At 38.3% G+C, this 21,685-nt stretch overlaps 1 protein-coding gene across 1 annotated transcript in view; it reads right to left on the bottom strand.

Annotated features, from left to right (window-relative positions):
* The window catches only part of plekhf2 (pleckstrin homology domain containing, family F (with FYVE domain) member 2), a 31,633-nt gene extending 10,728 nt beyond the window's left edge, over positions 1-20,905 (bottom strand). The window contains exon 1 of the mRNA XM_061915440.1: positions 20,714-20,905. The gene's annotated coding sequence lies outside the window, so the exon portion shown is untranslated. The remainder of the gene's footprint in view (positions 1-20,713) is intronic.
* Positions 20,906-21,685: the final 780 nt, after the last annotated feature.

A 21,685-nucleotide genomic window follows, 5' to 3' on the forward strand; every position in this document is an offset into this window, starting at 1 on the left:
TATAATTGCTGGAAGGGAAATTCAATTCAATCCAGGGCCGGGAGGTGGCGCTAGTGGGGCAGTACAAGGACCCGGGAGTCCACTTGAACAGCAGACTGGACTGGAAGGACAACAACAAAGCTGTGTACAAAAAAGCCATGAGCAGACTCTTTTTCCTGAGGAAGCTTAAGTCCTTTAATGCAGTGTTTTTCAACCTCTGTGCCGCGGCACACAAGTGTACCGTGAGATATTGCCTGGTGTGCAGTGGGAGATTATGTAATTTCTTCTAATTGAGTTAAAAATATTGTTTGCAAACCAGTAATTATAATCCGCAAATGTGCCATTGTTGAGTGTCTGTGCTGTCTAAAGCTCGGCAGGGTAACAGTGTAATACTCTTCGGTGGGGCGGTATAGCTCGGTTGGTAGAGCGGCCGTACCAGCAACTTGAGGGTTGCAGGTTCGGTGTCCGCTTCCGCCATCCTAGTCACTGCCGTTGTGTCCTTGGGCAAGACACTTTACCCACCTGCTCCCAGTGTCACCCACACTGGTTTAAATGTAACTTAGATATTGGGTTTCACTATGTAAAGCGCTTTGAGTCACTAGAGAAAAAGCGCTATATAAATATATTCACTTCACCTCTTCCAGATCAGTAGGTGGCAGCAGGTAGCTAATTGCTTTGTGGATGTTGGGAACGACAACGATGGTTTGCAGGTATCTAAAGCTTAAACCAAAAATAAACAAAAGGCGAATGCCGCTAAGAAACGGGTTTGAAGTTTAGGGAAGGCTATGCAAAACAAAGCTAAAACTGAACTGGCTGCAAAGTAAACAAAAACTGAATTCTGAACGACACCAAAGACTAACAGCGTGTGGCGCAGCAGACGGCGTCCACAAAGTACATCCGTACATGCCATGACAATCAACACCAAAATAGGAACACAAGACAAGAACTAAAACACTACACACAGAAAAACACCAAAAAACTCCAAATAAGTCAGGGCGTGATGTGACAGGTGGTGACAGTACACCTACTTTGAGACAAGAGCTATAGTGATACATGCTTGGTTATGGTTTGAATTCAGATAAAAGAATTGCGACAACAACTTTTTACTTTCAATATCGGCTGCTGAGTTTCATTTTTTAATGTTTTCTGTTAGTGGTGAGCCTCTGGATTTCTTCCAATGAAAAAAATGTGCCTTGGCTCAGAAAAGGTTGAAAAACACTGCTTTAATGTGTGCAGCAAGCTCTTGGAGATCTGTCATCAGTCTGTTGTGGCCAGTGCCCAGTACTTTTCAGCGGTTTATTGGGGGAGCAGCACCAGCAAAAAGGGACTTAAACCGAACTGACAAAATGATCCGAAAAGCCGGCCAAACTATTGGTACCCATTTGGAGGCGCTTGTGTCAGGGAGGGACAGGAGGACACTGGACAAACTTCTCGCCATAACAGACAACCCTGCCCACCAGACAATTAAGGGACAGCGGAGCCCATACTCCAACAGGCTCCTTCAGCTTCGTTCCCACAGTGTTCCATTCAAGAACTCCTCCCTTCCGCACTACATCCAGCTGTGTAATCACTCGCCATACAGCATTAAAAGATGTAGTTTCCTAACAAACCTTAGCTTGACACTCCCGTTCGTTTTGTATCGTTAACATAATCATTCAAAACGTCAAACAATAATGACGTGGGAGAAAATGAGTGGCAAAATAAAGCGAGTGTGTAAGTAAGAAAGAGTAAAGTCAAAAAACTATGTGGCTCAATTCCACCACACCTGACTGCCATAACCCATAATCCATTGTGTCCAAACCTTATTACCACACAGATCCTTCTGCCATATATGCAATTACAGCTACATATTCTTCACTGTATCAAATCGGTATAAAATAGTGCGTTATCAAATTATGCACACAAATAAAATAATTACAAAATAAAGTGAGCCTTATAATTACTTTAAGCATGCAATATATACATTGTCATATTATGCAAATAACAAATAGTTCCATTTCTGCTGAATAAACAAAGTACCTTCCATAAAATGTAAATTAACTTAAACAGCATGATATCTGTCTATTATCTGACTGCTTTTATGTTAGCTACCTCTCTTTGTTTATAATTAGACATGTCCGATAATAGATTGCCGATAAAAGCTTTAAAATGTGATATCAGAAATTATCGGTATCGGTTTCGAAAATCTAAATGTATGATTTTTTAAAAGGCCGCTGTATGGAGAAGTACAGTACAGAGAGCCAATAAACCTTAAAGGCACTGCCTTTGCGTGCCGGCCCAATCACATAATATCTACAGCCTTTCACACACACAAGTGAATGCAGGTCACACCGAGGGTGGCCGTTTAAACAACTTTAACCCTGTTACAAATATGCGCCACACTGTGAACCCACACCCAACAAAAATGACAAACACATTTCGAGAGAACATCGGAACCGTAACACAACATACACAAGACAGACCAAACACCCAATACCCCTTGCAGCACCAACTTTTCCGGGACGCTACAATATACACCCCCCGCTACTCTCCTGGCCACGTCAACCTCCTCATGCTCTCTCAGGTAGAGCATGTCCCAAATTCCAAGCTGCTGTTTTGAGGCGTGTAAAAAAAAATTATGCACTTTGTGACTTCAATAATAAATATGGCAGTGCCATGTTGGCATTTTTTTTCATAACTTGAGTTCATTTATTTTGGAAAACCTTTGTACATTGTTTAATGCATCCAGCGGGGCATCACAACAAAATGAGGCATAATATTTTTTCAATTCCACGACTGTATATATCGGTATCAGTTGATATCGGAATCGGTAATTTAGAGTTGGACAATATCAGATATCGGCAAAAAAGTCATTATCGGACATCTCTAAGTGTAATTATTATTAATAATAGCAAACGTTCCTGCAATACTTCTGAAGTCAGGCACGTTTTCATTTTAAATGTTTCATACTTTTATTCACTTGCATGACAAGTGTGAATGTTGTAATATTTACAATATTTTCCACTGTCATTTCTATTTTTCATTATTTTCAGTGGGGGAAAAAACGATTGCGCTGTTCTGCGCCCTGGTAGTCAAACCACGTGTTCATTCGCTGTTTCAGGTGTCGGCGCGTTGTAATCTGCAGCCATTTATAAAGTCCCACATATTGGATTATGAGCTGGCAGGTGGATTACGCAACACGGGACATGACCAGGCATCCTGTTCTGAGAAGCAAAAGGGAGTGGAGGGGGGGAAGGAGTGGAGGAGAAGGAGTGGAGGGGGGAAGGAAGGTCAGGTGGACCGCTCATAAACGCACCTCGCCTCCGTCAGCCCTGGCAGAACGAGTTTCACTGTGTCGCCACACGAAGACGGAGCAGCTTCCCTTAGAAACTGCTGACACGTTCAAAACTGCACGCTGGGACTTTCAACTGAACCTCTCCATGTTCCACTTCCTGATCTACGGCCGTCACCACAGTTTTTATTTTTGCCCAACGCTGGCCAAAGAAAAAGCGAAACACACTTGCAGAGTTAAGGGGACGTTCCCAACGTGCTTAAAACCTCTTAAGGCCCGAGCTGTTTGTTTACATGCTTTTTTTTTTTATCTCTCTTTGCTATTTGGGCTTATTGGTCCCTATTTAGAATAAAAACTAGGAATTACCTTTTCATATGATGTACTTAGGCCATAAGTACACAAACGTGTACTTCATGTTTAGTGACATGCCAATTCTTTTTTTTACACTTTCTTTTTTTACCAAATTCCATTGTATGTTATACTCGTCTGACACCACCAGATGGCATTATAAGTGTCCACATAAGTGGCCATAAGACCCCAAATCAGTAGTGTACACCAGTGGTTCTCAACCTTTTTTCAGTGATGTGCCCCCTGTGAACATTTTTTTAATTCAAGTACCCCCTAATCATAGCAAAGCATTTTTGGTCGAAAAAAAAAAGAGATAAACAAGTAAAACACAGCACTATGTCATCAGTTTTTGTATTGGCGACCAAAAGTTGCGAACTTTATCGTCGATGTTCTCTACTAAATCCTTTCAGCAAAAATATGGCAATATCGCGAAATGATCAAGTATGACACATAGAGTGGACCTGGTATCCCCGTTTTAATAAGACAATCTCATTTTAGTAGGCCATTAATGTTCTAACACCATTGACTAAGTCTTTATTATTTTTTGAGCAATGACAATCCCAATAAAATTATTGGGGATCAAAACAGGCCCCACTCATAAAAGTGTTAAAAGTAAGTCATATGTTTTATTGTTGTTGTTTTTTTACTTTCAACACACAAGTCTCTAGTGTAGATCAACTTCAAGTTTTGATATTTTTTTATGTTTAATTATTGTTTGTTTTAGGGCATTTTTTCAAAATGAAAATTTTGTTTTTGTAGGGCAAACACACAAAAAAAGCATTATCCCCAACAATATTTCCAATTAATAAAAGTAATTATATATTTTACCCCATCCAAACTAGGAGACTTTGTAACCCATTTTGAAATGGTTTTATTATCATTTATAAGTCAAATAATATATTGTGACAGATATCATTATCTCAAAAGGCTGCAATACATGGTGTAAAAAATTTTTTTGCCCATATCGCACGACTATAGCTTCTCATTATCCTCAGAGACAATAGACAGGTGACTTTCTTAATGGAAACTAATTGAAATAATAAACATAATCCATCAAGACCGTATTCATGCACCATATTCAAGACAATTTAAAAGAAAAGCCAATTAAATAATTCCTTGGTTTTCCAACTGATGAGTGATTAGGCCCCTTATATAAAGTACACCCCTGTGTTTCCACCAAAAACTACCCCGGTAGATTTAGTTCTCCAGGAACTAGTGTAGTTCCCAATATCGAGGTGGGACTTTCGGATAGTTCCAGGAACTTTAGAGGGGGGCGGGCTTTGCTGTCGAATATTGATTGGTTGACACAGTTGGGGAAGTTTCCATTCCATGTTTTATCCACCATTACAGTATGCAAAGACAATTTGTTTATTTAAACTACTTTGCAGTTCAATGCTGTTTATTGTTCTAGGTAAACTTAATTTCGAGGAGTGGACGGGCTCTTTTAGACAAATTTACAGAGGAATTATTCAACCAAACTTCGAAGCGGCGATAATGGACATTGTAATTGTTTCGTTGAATAAATTGACAAAAACACAGCGACATACATTTTTTTCTTACATTTTCAACTGTTTAAGACATCGCTAAATTAACGTTAATCGGTATAAACAATGTGCAGCCTTTTTGGAAGAGTGTGTCAAGGGTTAACCGACAACGAGAACAGCTGAGTTGTTCTGAGATTTTCCAAGAGATACTCTAGTTGCATCAAGGTCCTGAAGAACGTCAGGTGTTCGGTAAATTTAGGTCAGGCACATGGCCCCTAGACCGGCCAGGTAGGCTGGAGTAAAGGGGACACTATGCTCATTTTTTTCATATATATATATATACATGAAGAATATGAGCATATTAGAGATGCGCGGTTTGCGGTTTCATCCGCGGATCGGGCTGGTGACATGACGATAAAATAGATTTTAATTAGATTCAGGCGGATGGCGGTTGAACCATTCGGAAATATTTAAATAGCTCTTTGAGTGGTAAAGGTGGTCGACCTCTGATGTATTTCAACGGGCGGGTGGCGGGCGGTTGCGGTTCTGATAAAATGTTGGTTCGGGTGACGACTTTGGTGATGCGGTTGCGGATTATATAATTGCCTATCCGCGCATCTCTAGAGCATATATACCGTATAAATATATATATATGCTTTGGAGCCCCTGCCTCAAAATAAAATAATGTTTTCCTTGGTGCCCTTCCTAGTTGCCTCGGTGCCCTAAAATAACGGTTCTCAAATGGGGGTACACGTACCCCTGGGGGTACTTGAACGTATGCCAAGGGGTACGTGAGATTTTTTTTAATATTCTAAAAATAGCAACAATTCAAAAATCCTTTATAAATATATCTATTGAATAATACTTCAACAAAATATGAATGTAAGTTCATAAACTGTGAAAAGAAATGCAACAATGCAATATTCAGTGTTGACAGCTAGATTTTTTGTGGATATGTTATATAAATATTGATGTTAAAGATTTCCTTTTTCGTGAAGAAATGTTTATAATTAAGTTCATGAATCCAGATGGATCTCTATTATTATCCCAAAGAGGACACTTTAAGTTGATGATTACTTCTGCGTGTAAAAATCTTTATTTATAATTAAATCACTTGTTTATTTTTCAACAAGTTTTTAGTTATTTTTATATCCTTTTTTCCAAATAGTTCAAGAAAGACCACTACAAACGAGCAATATTTTGCACTGTTATACAATTTAATGAATCAAAAACTGATGACATAATGCTGTATTTTACTTCTTTATATTTTTTTACCAAAAATGCCTTGCTCCGATTAGGGGGTACTTGAATTAAAAAAATGTTCACAGGGGGTACATCACTGAAAAAGGTTGAGAGCCACTGCCCTAAAATATGAGCCCTCCTTTAAGGCAACACTTGCCTCGACCTTAAAAAGTTAAAATTCAAGGTCTGTTATGAGTGACACGTTGATACGACTAACAAAAAACAAATACTTGTCTTTAAATAATATTAAACAGTTAATTACATGATGGGCTTTACCCAACAATCAGGAATCATGATTTCAATATTACTAATTAATTATTTATTGTTTTGGACATAATTGTGCAGCTCTATGTTTAAGACTAGATCTAATAACTAAATAAATTAACACTATTTTTATATATATTGACAAAAAGTGCATTTACGTCTTATGGTATAAAGTACATTCTTTCAAAATTCTTACATTTCACAATTACCGTATTTTTCAGACTATAAGTCGCAGTTTTTTTCATAATTTGGCCGTAACATATAACGTAACATATTATTACCATAATATGTTACGTTAACATACCAGGCACCTTCTCAGTTGGTTATTTATGCGTCATATAACACACTTATTCAGCCTGTTGTTCACTATTGTTTATTTATTTTAAATTGCCTTTCAAATGTCTATTCCTGGTGTTGGGTTTTATCAAGCAAATTTCCCCCAAAAATGCGACTTATACTCCAGTGCGACTTATGTTTTTTCTTCCTTCTTTATTATAAATTTTCGGCAGGAACGACTTATACCCCGGAGCGACTTATATTCCGAAAAATACTGTAATTTATTTATTTTTGTTATATTTTTTTCTGCCATATTATTTAGTTTAGAATGCTTGTATTTGTTTTATATGCACAATCAGTTTCTACTTGAGGTCAATGAAACAGTGTTTTTATCTACAATAATGTTTCTTTTACAAAAGGAAAACATTTTGAATGTGTTGGTTTTTTTAAATAAAATTTGGTTAAAAATGTCAGTATAAGTACTTTTTGAAAGCACATTTAAAAATTAATGTACACACACACACACACGCACACACACACACAAATTCAGAGGCAAGTCATGCAGGTTAGCTTAGAAGATAAAAGTGAACATACACAAGCAGCAAATCCTTTTTCGAACTAAGACGCATACTTGTGGAGGCTGAAGACTAAGAGGCTTATTCAGCACAACTTTCTATCATTCCTGTGCGACTGCTTGGCTGCTACTTCCCCTTTGAAACAGGAAGCCCGCTCAGCCTCAGTCTGGATCAAAGTTTCACTACACGGAAAAATATTATCATTATGGACACCTTTAATACCTTTAAAATTACACAATCATCTTAACGTTATACTTGATTATTTTTTGGCATATAATGTTCAATAAATAAATAAATGATAAATGGGTTGTACTTGTATAGCGCTTTTCTACCTTCAAGGTACTCAAAGCGCTTTGACACTACTTCCACATTTACCCATTCACACACACATTCACACACTGATGGAGGGAGCTGTCATGCAAGGCGCTAACCAGCACCCATCAGGAGCAAGGGTGAAGTGTCTTGCTAAGGACACAACGGATGTGACAAGATTGGTAGTAGGTGGGGATTGAACCAGGGACCCTTGGGTTACGCACGACCACTCTGCCACTGCGCCATGCCGTCCCTTACTGCATTTTTATTGACAGAAGTATTTAGTCAAAACATACGATTGCACATTACTGATTTGGTTGATTATGGGTTGAGATTTATTTGAGTCTATTTATTCACATGCTATGAGAAATGCTATATTTTTGTTTACAGAAGCATTTTATTCAGGACAGAAGAAGTATTGCCTCTCAATGTAGGTTTTTGAAAATGATTACATAAAAAGTACAATTTATATCCGGTCTAAACAAAATATTATGCTAGATCCACTCGACGTCCATTGCACCGGTTGCTCTGGGTGGGGGTTCCCACATCTGCGGTCCTCTCCAGGGTTTCTCATTGTCCCATTGGGTTGAGTTTTTCGTTGCCCCGATGTGGGATCTGAACCGAGGATGTTGGTGTGGCTCGTGCAGCCCTTTGAAACACTCGTGATTTAGGGCTATATAAATAAACATTGATTGATTGATAAAAATAACATTATACAGTAGAATTTTGCTAAGAGTTAGATGCCATTTCATACTACTAGTTTTTGATTAAATCAAATAAAATATTGTTCTAAATTGGGCTAGGCAATATATAGAGTATGTAAGATTTATAAATATACTTTTTAAGAAGATATGAATTAAGAAAAAATCCTAACATCGATATAATTTTCTTCACGTTAAAATTACCAAACTCTGCTATTTATTGTGTTCCTTGTTCTCCCCCGCCCCCCCTTCATGGGCTATTAAACCCCTCTTCTTCGTCATTCCAAAGTGTGCTTGCCATAGACATCTTCAGGAGACGCAGCATGGAGCGCTACTGCCTACTGGCACTGACGAGACGCGGGGCCGCCATCTTGGAGTGTTGATCCACTCCACTCAGTGCAATTCATTTGGCAGGAGCAATGAACTGTCAGCTCATTTAATTCATCTTACCTCACTGAATACCACTGATTTTCACAGGTTTTTTTGGTCATACGTGTAGCTATGATAAAGGACACGTGATTTGGCTTGTTTTATTATTCATAGCTTACTTAACCGTAATAGAATATTCTTATATGCTATAAGTGACCAGACGTCCGAGATCCAAACGGAGAATATAATCACAGAGAAGGGGGAAAAAAATGGTCTGCTAGTTTTAAATTGAAGAAACAATATAATTAGGTTATATATACACTTGTGTTTATCCTACATAAACAATGTATGAATACATTAGATATTCATACATCTTAGGGACATAAAGACTGTATCTCTGGTGCTGCAACAGCAGAGAGTTCATTCTGTCTTGACACTTTGTATTGATATTTTGTATTCCATTCTTCTTTGTTTACAGTGACTGTTTTGTATGTGTTTTTTTATGTATGTCGCTTTGGATAAAAGCGTCCACCAAACATATATAAACACCTGAAAGTCAGCTAAAACCACCAATCTGTTTCACAGGATTCAGAATAAAACCAAACTCTGTCTTACCCAACAATGTTAGTATTTGAATATTGTAACTTGAAGACTTATTCCTGGTTACAATTACACCGTTAAGAAAGTATTGTCTTATACTTTGCCTAAAATGGTCATACTCTTGTTTGCTAGCGGCTACGATTTCAGTGCTATTGAAAATATTTGCTCCTTCTCAATGTTGTGGTAATATTCTTTTCACAAAATACAACCAATAGTATATTAATGTTAAATCTTACTTGTGAATAGTAATACCCCGATTCCTATTTTCAACAGTCCGCTAATTTGAGCAGGAAAACGCTGAACACCAGCCCGGCATCTTTGTTTTCTACCCGTCAACTGTTAGTTTAGGCTGCTTGCCGGCTTCTCATCACCACTTAAATATGGCAGCCCAATTCTCGCGTCACCGTAGCCAATGCTGCGTCTACTTACAACATGTCTATGGTGCTTGCACTATAAGTACATCCATGCTTGGTTGGTTGTTTACCATGGTGAGTCGTGATTGGTTAGGGAAGGGAAATCACAAAGTGCCTGCCTGCAAATGTCTTATCTGATACATTTTGTATTATTTGTACAGCTATGGTATTCATTTTATGTAGAAATAATATTTGTATATTTTATTTATGTTATATAATTCTGTACTATTTAAACAGATTATTTTCTGTACTGTTAATACCCATCTTTATTAACTGGGTTAAAGGGGAACATTATCACCAGACCTATGTAAGCGTCAATATATACCTTGATGGTGCAGATAAAAGACCATATATTTTTGAAACCGATTTCCAAACTCTAAATGGGTGAATTTTGGCGAATTAAACGCATTTCTGTTTATTGCTCTGGAGGCGATGATGTCAGAATGTGACGTCGCCGAGGTAATACAGACACCATTTTCAATTTCAACCCATTACAAACACCGGGTCTCAGCTCTGGTATTTTCTGTTTTTTCGACTATTTTTTGGAACCTTGGAGACATCATGCCTCGTCAGTGTGTTGTGGGAGGGTGTAACAACACTAACAGGGAGGGATTCAAGTTGCACCACTGGCCCGAAGATGCGAAAGTGTCTGCCGCCAGACCCCCATTGAATGTGCCAGAGTGTCTCCACATTTTATCGGCGATGACAGACATGGCACAGAGATGTATGAATAACCTGCAGATGCATTTTCAACGATAAAGTCAACGAAATCACAAAGGTAAGTTTTGTTGATGTTGACTTATGTGCTAATCAGACATATTTGGTCGAAGCGTGACTGCCAGCTAATCGATGCTAACATGCTACGCTAATCGACGCTAACATGCTATTTACCGGCGGTGCTAAGGCAGACATGGCACAGAGATGTATGGATAACCTGCAGATGCATTTGCAACTATAAAGTCAACGAAATCACAAAGGTGAGTTTTGTTGATGTTGACTGCCAACTAATCGATGCTAACATGCAACGCTAATCGACGCTAACATGCTATTTAACGGCGGTGCTAAAGCAGACATGGCACAGAGATGTATGGATAACCTGCAGATGCATTTGCAACTATATTATGTTTCCTTCCACCCACATTTAATGCGAAAAAAAACACTTACCAATCAAAGGATTTAAGTGGCTCCAGTGTCACAAGATGCGAAAGTCCTGTTTCGTTTGGTCCGCACATTTTACTGGCCATGCTAATGCAGCTATTCGGCCATGCTGTGGCTATGAATAGCGTCAATAGCTATTCGCTCAATAGCTTCAGTTTCTTCTTCAATACTTTCATACTCCAACCATCCGTTTCAATACATGCGTAATCTGTTGAATCGCTTAAGCCGCTGAAATCCGAGTCTGAATCCGAGCTAATGTCACTATATTTTGCTGTGGTATCCACCATTGTTTGTTTACATTGGCAGCACTGTATGACGTCACAGGGAAATGGATAGTCGCATCGCAAATAGCGAGAATCAAGCACTTTAAGCTTATTTTAGGGATATTCCGAGACTGGTAAAATTTAGAAAAAAACTTCAAAAAATACAACAAGCCACTGGGAACTGATTTTTATTGTTTTTAACCCTTTTGAAATTGTGATAATGTTCCCCTTTATAAAACATGCCACTGACTGTTTACAGTAGTTGTCATTCACGTCAATGTCAGTAAATATCGCTCAAAAAAATGTATTTATATGTATACTTTCACTGAAATTTTTTCCGGGATTATACCGTTTACTTGTTGAAAAAATACCCTTTGCAATGCTAAAATCTACCCAAAACGACCACTTTGCTGCTGCTAAAAATGTATTTCAAGTACAAACCCCGTTTCTGTATGAGTTGGGAAATTGTGTTAGATGAAAATATAAACGGAATACAATGATTTGCAAATCCTTTTCAACACATATTCAGTTGAATATGCTACAAAGACATCATATTTGATGTTAAAACTGATAAACAGTTTTATTTTTGCAAATAATCATTAACTTTAGAATTTGATGCCAGCAACACGTGACAAAGAAGTTGGGAAAGGTGGCAATAAATACTGATTAAGTTGATGAAGGCACATCACACACTTATATGGAACCTACTCAGTGGCCTAGTGGGTAGAGTGTCTGCCCTGAGATCAAATCCCGGCTGAGTCATACCAAAGACTATAAAAATGGGGCCCATTACCTCTCTGCTTGGCACTCAGCACTAAAGGCCTTCTGAAACCCACTACTACCCACCATGCAGTCTGATAGTTCATAAATCAATGATGAAATATTAACATTGCAACACATGCCAATACGGCCTTTTTAGTTTACTAAATTACAAGTTTAAATTTCCCGGGAGTTTCGTCTTCGAAACGTTGTGTAATGATGGCGTGTTGTACGCAAGACGTCACGGGTTTTTAGGAAGTATGAGCGCTGCGCACACACACAGCTAGATGTCGTCTGCTTTAACGGCATAATTATACAGTTTTTTGGACATCTGTGTTGTTGAATCTTTTGCAATTTGTTAAATTGTTATTGGAGAAGTCAAAGTAGAAAGATGGAGTTGAGAAGCTTTAGCCTTTAGCCACACAAACACACTGTGATTCCTTGTTTAAAATTCCTGGAGGTAAAACTTTCCTATGGATCAGAGCGCGGTCAAGAGGACATGGATCCCGACCACATGTCAACCAGCAGGTTTCGGTGAAAAAATTGTGGTTAAAAAGTCAGTTCTTACCGGAGAAAAGCTGAGCTTGTGCCGTCCATAGCTGCCGTCGACTCCCCTGAGACACTGCGCGTCAAGACACCCGTGGAGACACCCTTCCGACTATCAGGTAATATTAAACTCAATAAAACACTAGCAACACAATAGAAAAATAAGGGATTTCCCAGAATTAACCTAGTAAATGTGTCTAAAAACATCGGAATCTGTCCCAATGCAATCGCGTTTTTTGTTTTTTTCTAGTCCGTCGCTATCTATATCCTCAAACACGAATCTTTCATCCTCGCTCAAATTAATGGGGAAATTGTTGTTTTCTCGGTCCGAATAGCAATTTTTATTGGAGGCTCCCATTAAAAACAATGTGAATATGTGAGGAGCCATCAAACATGTGATGTACTCGTCTGCGACTTCCGGTAGAGGCTGGGCATTTCTCTTAGCACCGAAAGTTGCGACCTTTATCGTGGATGTTCTTTACTAAATCCTTTCAGCAAAAATATGTCAATATCGCGAAGTGATCAAGTATGACACATAGAATGGACCTGCTATCCCCGTTTAAATAAGAAAATCTCATTTCAGTAGGCCTTTAAGCATTGGAATTGGGGGTTAAATCACCAAAAATGATTCCCGGGCGCGGCACCGCTGCTGCCCACTGCTCCACTCACCTACCAGGGGGTGATCAAGGGTGATGGGTCAAATGCAGAGAATAATTTTGCCACACCTAGTGTGTGTGTGACAATCATTGGTACTTTAACTTTAACTTTAACATCCCACAGGTGTGCAGGCTAATTAGGAACAAGAGGGTGCCATGAAATTTTAAGTAATTCACAAACAATGATGGGGAAAAGGTCACCAATTTGTAAGAAAATTGTCGAACAGTTTTAGAACAACATTTATCAACGAGCTATTGCAAGGAATTTAGGGATTTTACCATCTATGGTCCACAAAATCATCAAAAGGTTCAGAGAATCTGGAGAAATCACTGCACGTAAGCGATAATATTACGGACCTTTGATCCCTTAGGCGGTACTGCATCAAAAACCAACATCAGTGTTTAAAGTATATCACTACATGGGCTCAGGAACACTTCAGAAAACCACTGTCAGGAACTACAGTTGGTCGCTACATCTGTAGGTGCAAGTTAAAACTCTATTATGCAAAGCGAAAGCCATTTATCAACAACACTCAGGAACGCCGCCGGCTTCGCTGGGCCCGAGCTCATCTAAGATGGACTGATGAAAGTGGAAAAGTGTTCTGTGGTCTGACGAGTCCACAATTCAAATTATATTTGGAAACTGTTGACGTGGTGTCCTCCGGAACAAAGAGGAAAATAACCATCCGGATTGTTATAGGCGCAAAGTTCAAAAGCCAGCATCTGTGATGGTATGGGGATGTATTAGTGACCAAGGCATGGGTAACTTACACATCTGTGAAGGCACCATTAATGCTGAATGGTCCATACAGGTGTTGGAGCAACATATGTTGTTATCCAAGCAACATTATCATGGACACCCCTGGTTATTTCAGCAAAACAATGCCAAGCCACGTGTTACAACAGCGTGGCTTCGTAGTAAAAGAGTGCGGGTACTTTCCTGGCCCGTCTGCAGTCCAGACATGTCTCCCATCAAAAATGTGTGGCGCAATATGAAGCGTAAAATACGACAACAAGACCCTAGACGGTCTGAACGACTGAAGCTCTACATAAAACAACAATGTGAAAGAATTCCAGTTTCAAAGCTTCAACAATTTTATGGGGATGTATTAGTGACCAAGGTTTATGAGTTTGAACATCAAATATCTTGTCTTTGTAGTGCATTCAACTGAATATGGGTTGAAAAGGATTTGCAAATCATTGTATTCCGTTTATATTTACATCCAACACAATTTCCCAACTCATATAGAAACGGGGTTTGTAATATTTTGATATTGACACATCTTATCTCTGCATATTTATTATTATTAATACATATGATTATTAATACATTTATTACATATATCAACATCAAGTACCTACTGTACTGTTTACTTGTTGAAATACCCCTCAAAATACATTTTTGGCAGGAGCAAAGATGTCGTTTGGGTAAATTTTAGCTCTAAAAAATGGTATTTCTACAAGTAAACAGTACAGTAGGTAATTGATTTCGATATATGTAATGCCCATAAGAATATTCTAATAAAATATGCAGAGATGAAGATGTGTCAGTGTTCATCGTCAGCCAGAGAACTTTGATTTTGGGGCAACAGGCGGTAACGATTAGATCCATGAAGGAAAGAAGAAATAGAATAAATGTTTATAACTGAATAAATCTACATATGCATAAAAATGTGTTTTCTTTTGTATTATTTCTTTGTGAATTAAGTAACATTAATAACAACCTTTTTTCCCCAAAAATATATGATGTGAGAAATAACAGGACAATGCACACATTTATCAATTGTTTTCAAAACCATTACAAAAAATTGGGACCCCAAAAATCTACTGTCGGACCCCATTTTATGACTTGACACTTGGCTAATTGAGGATTTTTGTTATTTTGAGGGATGGGAACACAAAGAAGTTTTAAAAAATAGCTATATTTTTTTTTCATTGTGAATCGCGGGTTTGTCTCTGTGCGATATAGAATATTACTATATCGTGATATTCGAGTATAAGTTCTCACACAGTTGCTTTTAGCTTCTGGTATTACACTACAGGCTCTTCCCACTCTTTCCTGTGTCTCCTCACAGAGAGCAAACGCACCTTCTTACATACGTATACGCCCTCGCGGAGCAGAGAGGTAGCAGCATGGGTGACGTTAGCTGTGATGCTATCGGAGCCGTGCGAGTGGTAATACGAGAGAATGAAGGTGCGAATCTGATAACAAATGAAGGAAGAATTAATTCCCAAGAAAAACAGCAGGGGGTCCATCGTCTGCCCGTGGTTTGGCTTCAAGTGGGAATATGTCGAACAGACAACCGTTTTTGTCAAGTGTGGGGCAAAGGCGTTACTACAAAAAGTAGCATTACTGCTAATATGTAGCATCATTTGAAAAGTCACCTGCTAGAGAATGAAGGCGTACCCCGCATGTAAACATCGCCATTCGGTGCTACACCATCAAAATGCCGAGGCAAACATTTCAGGATGAACCATACTTGCCAACCTTGAGACCTTCGATTTCGGGAGGTGGAGATTTTCGAGAGAAAATTTATTCCGGAAGGTTTTCGGGAGAAGCGCTGAATTTCGGGAGTCTCCCGGAAAATCTGGGAGGGTTGGCAAGTATGGGATAGTCACCGTATGAAAAAAATTGTCAACAACAGAAGGAGATAACGTCCGTAGGAACGTACCACATAGCGATGGACATACACTATTTGATTTCCTATTATGCAACTCATTTTTATTTGACAGTTATTGAAATATATTGTGTGACATCATGCACAAAAGTGAACTTTATTTGTTTTAAACAATTGTAGTGGTATTCTGTACAAACAGTGCACTTTAATTTAGTATTGTTTTGATATGTCATCTTATATACATCATGCACAAAAGTGCACTCATAGCTTGTTTTAAAATGCCTCTGACAATCTTGCACTTTCCGTTTTGGAAATGACATCAATCTTTGTGCCACTGCTTAGTAACTGTTTACTAAATATACTTTTGGTCAATTGACTTAGTTGTGATTTCCCTCTCTGCATGAAAGTTTAAAAGTAGTATATATTAATGCAGTATGAAGAAGAATGTTGTAATGTAGACACATAGACTCATCATACTGCTGTGATTACATGCATCAAGGCTTAGTGTATATATCGTGAATCGCGATATGGCCCTAAAAATATCGAGATACGAAAAAAAGGCCATATCGTCCCGCCCTAATTGTGACGTTTATAAGGAAATTCGGGACCCCATTTTGAAAATTCCTAGCGCCAAAACTGGAGATATATATCGAATATCAAGTTTAAGCAAAAATATATCGAGATATACTTTATCGTCCATAACGCCCAACCCTAGTTCTAAATAATCTCTTATTTGCATTAGTTTTATGTGTGTTTTTTTAAAAAAAGGGAATTTTTTTTTTTTAAATAAAGAAAAATTTGACATTTTATTCTTGGGTCGTATCGCCCATGCAAAATACAGAAAAAAGTGGTAGGATTAAATAAACTCTGCTTCTTCCTACTTCTTTTCGGCCATGTCGTCATGAGAAATTGTAAAATGTGATGTATCATGTTGCAACTAATACTCTTGAACAAAAACAAACAATTTGGAATCTCAGTAAGACTAAAATAATGCTATTTAGTAAGAGGAGAAGAGAAAGGCAAACACAAATAAAGATAGACGGAGTAAACACTAAAATGGTAAAAAAAAATAAAAAAATTTGGGGGTGTAATAATAGATGATTAAATTAATTAGAAATCCCATGTAAAAAATATACAATATAAAGTAGCAAGGAACACAATAATGAATAAATCAAAATATGTTCTAGACCAAAAATCACTTCATATTCTCTACTGCTCGCTAGTGTTACCATTTAGAGTTATTGTGCAGAAATATGGGGAAATAACTACAAATGTCAAAGGGTTGGGGAGGAGACCCTGCCCCAAGTGGAGGAGTTCAAGTACCTGGGAGTCTTGTTCACGAGAGAGGGAAGAGTGGATCGTAAAATCGACAGGCTGATCGGTGCGGCGTCTTCAGTAATGCGGACACTGTATCGATCCGTTGTGGTGAAGAAGGAGCTGAGCCGGAAGGCAAAGATCTCAATTTACCGTTCGATCTACGTTCCCATCCTCACCTATGGTCATGAACTTTGGGTTATGACCGAAAGGACAAGATCACGGGTACAAGCGGCCGAAATGAGTTTCCTACGCCGGGTGGCGGGTTCTCCCTTAGAGATAGGGTGAAAAGTTCTGCCATCCGGGAGGAACTCAAACTAAAGCCGCTGCTCCTCTACATGGAGAGGAGCCAGATGAGGTGGTTCAGGCATCTGGTCAAGTGTTTAGGGCACGTCCAAACCGGTGTGAGGCCACGGGGAAGACAAACGACATGCTGGGTAGACTATGTCTCCCGGCTGGCCTGGGAATGCCTCGGGATCCCCCGGGAAGAGCTGGACAAAGCAGCTGGGGAGAGGGGAGTCAGGGCTTCCCTGCTTAGGCTGCTGCCTCCCCCCGCGACCCGACCTCGGATAAGCGGAAGAAGATGGATGGATGGAACTACAAATGTGCATTTCATTCACTAACTGTTACAAAAAAGATCAAATAGAATAATGCATAATGTTGGATATAGAGAACATACAAACCCTTTATTTATTAAATCACAATTATTGAAATTCAACATTTTTGTGCATTTGCAAACTATAACCTGCTACCCAACAATTCTTCTCAACAAAAGAGGAGAAATATAACCTTATTGCAAACGTTTGTATGCTCGAGCAACACTTAAAACCTTTAGTATATCAGTATGTGGAATTAAATTATGGAACGGATTAACCAAAGAAATCGAACAAAGCCCCGATATGATTCTGTTTGAGACTGCAAGTGTTCACAAAGTACACAGAACAAGAATTATGATAAACATCTTGAACCCTTTATTTTTAAACCGAGACAAAAAATATTTATGTATTTAATATCTGTATGCTTACTATGGTGTATTATTTATTTGTCCACTGTTATTTTACAGAGAACAAGGACATTGGACACTATTGCTATGTAAAGGAAAAGGGGTAGGACTAAATAAGCTCTGCTTCTTCCAACTCCTTTTCGGGATATATGTATTTAGTATGTGTATGCTTATAGAATAGAATAGAATAGAATAGATAGAATACAATGAACTTTATTGTCATTATATTTGCATATAACGAGATTAAAGACTCCAACTTAAGGTGCGGTAGTGGGAACAAATATCGGGTGAAATAAATAACATAAGAGGTAATAAAGGAAAAATTAACAATTGAAATAAACAGACTACTATCCAATAAAAATAATAAGCAATTCTGTACAATATACAAAACACTATAGAAGTACAAAATACAAATACTGTACAATATACAGAGCAAGACAGGAGTACCGAAGTAATAAATAACAATCAGTGACGGACGTATTGCACTCAAAGGGTAGTATTGCACAGTAGGGTATTAGGGCATTATATTGTATAGGGGTGAATTATTATTATTATAAGTTAGTGTTCAAAACGGTGACAGCTTTGGGAAAGAAGCTGTCTCTGAGCCTGTTTGTTCTGGCTCTGATGCACCTGTAGCACCTGTATGATGGTATATTATGTATTTGTTCACTGTTCTTTTACAGAGAACAAGGAAATTGGACACTATTGCTATGTAAAGGAAAAGGGGTAGAATTAAATAAGTTCTGCTTCGTGCTACTCCTTTTCGGAATTTACGTATTTAATATTTGTATGCTTACTATGGTATATTATTTATTTGTTCACTGTTATTTTACAGAGGACAAGGGAATTGTATACAACTGCTGTATAAAGGGAAAATGGGGAGAATTAAATAAGCTGTGCTTCTTCCTAATCCTTTTCGGAATTAAAGTATTTATTATTTGTATGCTTACTATGGTATCTTATTTATTTGTTCACTGTTATTTTACAGAGAACAAGGTACTTGGATACAATTGCTATGTAAGGGAAATGGGGTAGGATCAATTAAGCTCTGCTTCTTCTTACTCCTTTTCGGAATTTATGTATTTAATATTTCTATGCTTATGATGGTATATTATTTATTTGTTCACTGTTATTTTACAGACAACAAGGAAATGGGATACAATTGCTATGTAAAGGAAAAAGGGTAGGATCAAATAAGCTCTGCTTCTTCCTACTCCTTTTTGAAATTTACGTATTTAATATTTGTATGCTTACTATGGTATATTATTTATTTGTTCACTGTTATTTTACAGAGGACAAGGGAATTGTATACAACTGCTGTATAAAGGAAAAGGGGTAGAATTAAATGAGCTCTGCTTCTTCCTAATCCTTTTCGGAATTTAAGTATTTATTATTTTTATGCTTACTCTGGTATATTATTTATTTGTTCACTGTTATTTTACAGACAACAAGGAAATTGGATACAATTGCTATGTAAAGGAAAAGGGGTAGGATTAAATCAACTCTGCTTCTTCCTACTCCTTTTCGGAATGTATGTACTTAATATTTGCATGCTTACTATGGTATATTATTTATTGGTCCACTGTTATTTTACAGAGAACAAGGACATTGGACACTATTTATATGTAAAGGAAAAGGAGTAGAACTAAGTAAGTCCATCTTCTTCCTACTCCTTTTCGGGATTTATGTATTTAGTATTTGTATGCTTTTGATTGTATATTATGTATTTGTTTACTGTTCTTTTACAGAGAACAAGGAAATTGGACACTATTGCTATGTAAAGGAAAAGGTGTAGGATTAAAAAGCTCTGCTCCTTGATACTTCTTTTCAGGATTTATGTATTTAATATTTGTATGGTTACTATGGTATATTATTTATTTGTTCACTGTTCTTTTACAGAGAACAAGGTAGTTGGATACAATTGCTATGTAAAGGAAAAGGGGTAGGATTAAATCAACTTTATTTCTTTCTACTCCTTTTCGGAATGTATTTAATATTTTTATGCTTACTATGGTAAATTATTTTTTTGTTCACTGTTATTTTACAGACAAAAAGGAAATTGGACACTATTGCTATATAAAGGAAAAGGGGTAGAATTAAATAAGTTCTGCTTCTTCCTACTCTTTTTCGGACGCGCTGTAATGAACCAACTGGAAACAAGTGATGCATTACATTGTATCCTATGCATGTGACTGAACTGAACAACAACTTTTTGACAGTTTATCATTACTTGCACCACTCAACAAAAACAATTTTTTAAACCAACTTTTGAACGAACTGTTGCTAATGTTAGCCTGCTAGCCGCCGTGGAAAGTTAGCAGTCGCGCTCGTCGAGGGGTTGTGGTCAACTTGTGGACAAATACGAGCCGAAACTACAAATATCGATCACTTGTTGACTGCGGCAAATATAAAAGTAAAGGTATTAATCGGGGCAAAGTCCAGCAGGTAGTGAGAAGTCACGTGACTAAAGTCGGGCTAAAAGTTAGCTTGGTGCTAAGCTAGTTGAAAGTGTGACACAACACAACAAATAACTTTAGGGGGGAAAAGGCAAACTTTACGTACCAGGCGGCGCTTTGTGAGGCTGCTGTGTGTCTGTGCGGGGGGTTGGAAAGAGTCGGTGGAGCAATGAGAGTATCACCGGACGGGGCGGTGCGTGTCATCAGAAAGTGTCCGCCGAAGACGAGCAGCGAGCGGCCATAAAGTCAGCCGCTGCGTCGGAGGGGAGAGAAAACAAACAACATGGCAGCTGAGCAACGCGCTGCTTTCAAGTCACCTCAGAAAAAACGGAAATCTCAGCACTTGTCAGTTTGACGGCCGCGAAAACACGAAGTCAAAAATCATCGGTAAAATGTTTCGTGTAATAAATCTTTCTATTTAATCGAAACTGTACTCGCCCATACTGCTGATGAGTATTTTTGTATGTATTTACCAGCTGTATGTTCAATCGATCAATCAATGTTTATTTATATAGCCTTAAATCACCAGTGTCTCAAAGGGCTGCACAAGCCACAACGACATCCTCGGTTCAGATCATATATAGATATACATATATATATATATATATATATATATACATTTTCTACCGCTTATTCCCTTTGGGGTTGCGGGGGGCGCTGGTGCCTATCTCAGCTAAAATCGGGCGGAAGGCGGGGTACACCCTGGACAAGTCGCCACCTTATTGCATGGCCAACACAGATAGACAGACAACATTCAGACTCACATTCACACACTAGGGCCAATTTAGTGTTGCCAATCAACCTATCCCCACATATATATACTTATAAATACACACACACACACACACATATATATATATATCCATCCATCCATCCATCCATTTTTCTACAGCTTATTCCCTTTGGGGTCGCGGGGGGCGCTGGTGCCTATCTCAGCTACAATTGGGCGGATGGCGGGGTACACCCTGGACAAGTCGCCACCTCATCGCAGGGCCAACACAGATAGACAGACAACATTCACACCCACATTCACACACTATCCCCACATACACACACACACACACATATATATATATAT

This window comes from Nerophis ophidion, linkage group LG11 (genome assembly GCF_033978795.1).
Source record: "Nerophis ophidion isolate RoL-2023_Sa linkage group LG11, RoL_Noph_v1.0, whole genome shotgun sequence".
In the NCBI taxonomy this organism is placed as follows: domain Eukaryota; kingdom Metazoa; phylum Chordata; class Actinopteri; order Syngnathiformes; family Syngnathidae; genus Nerophis; species Nerophis ophidion.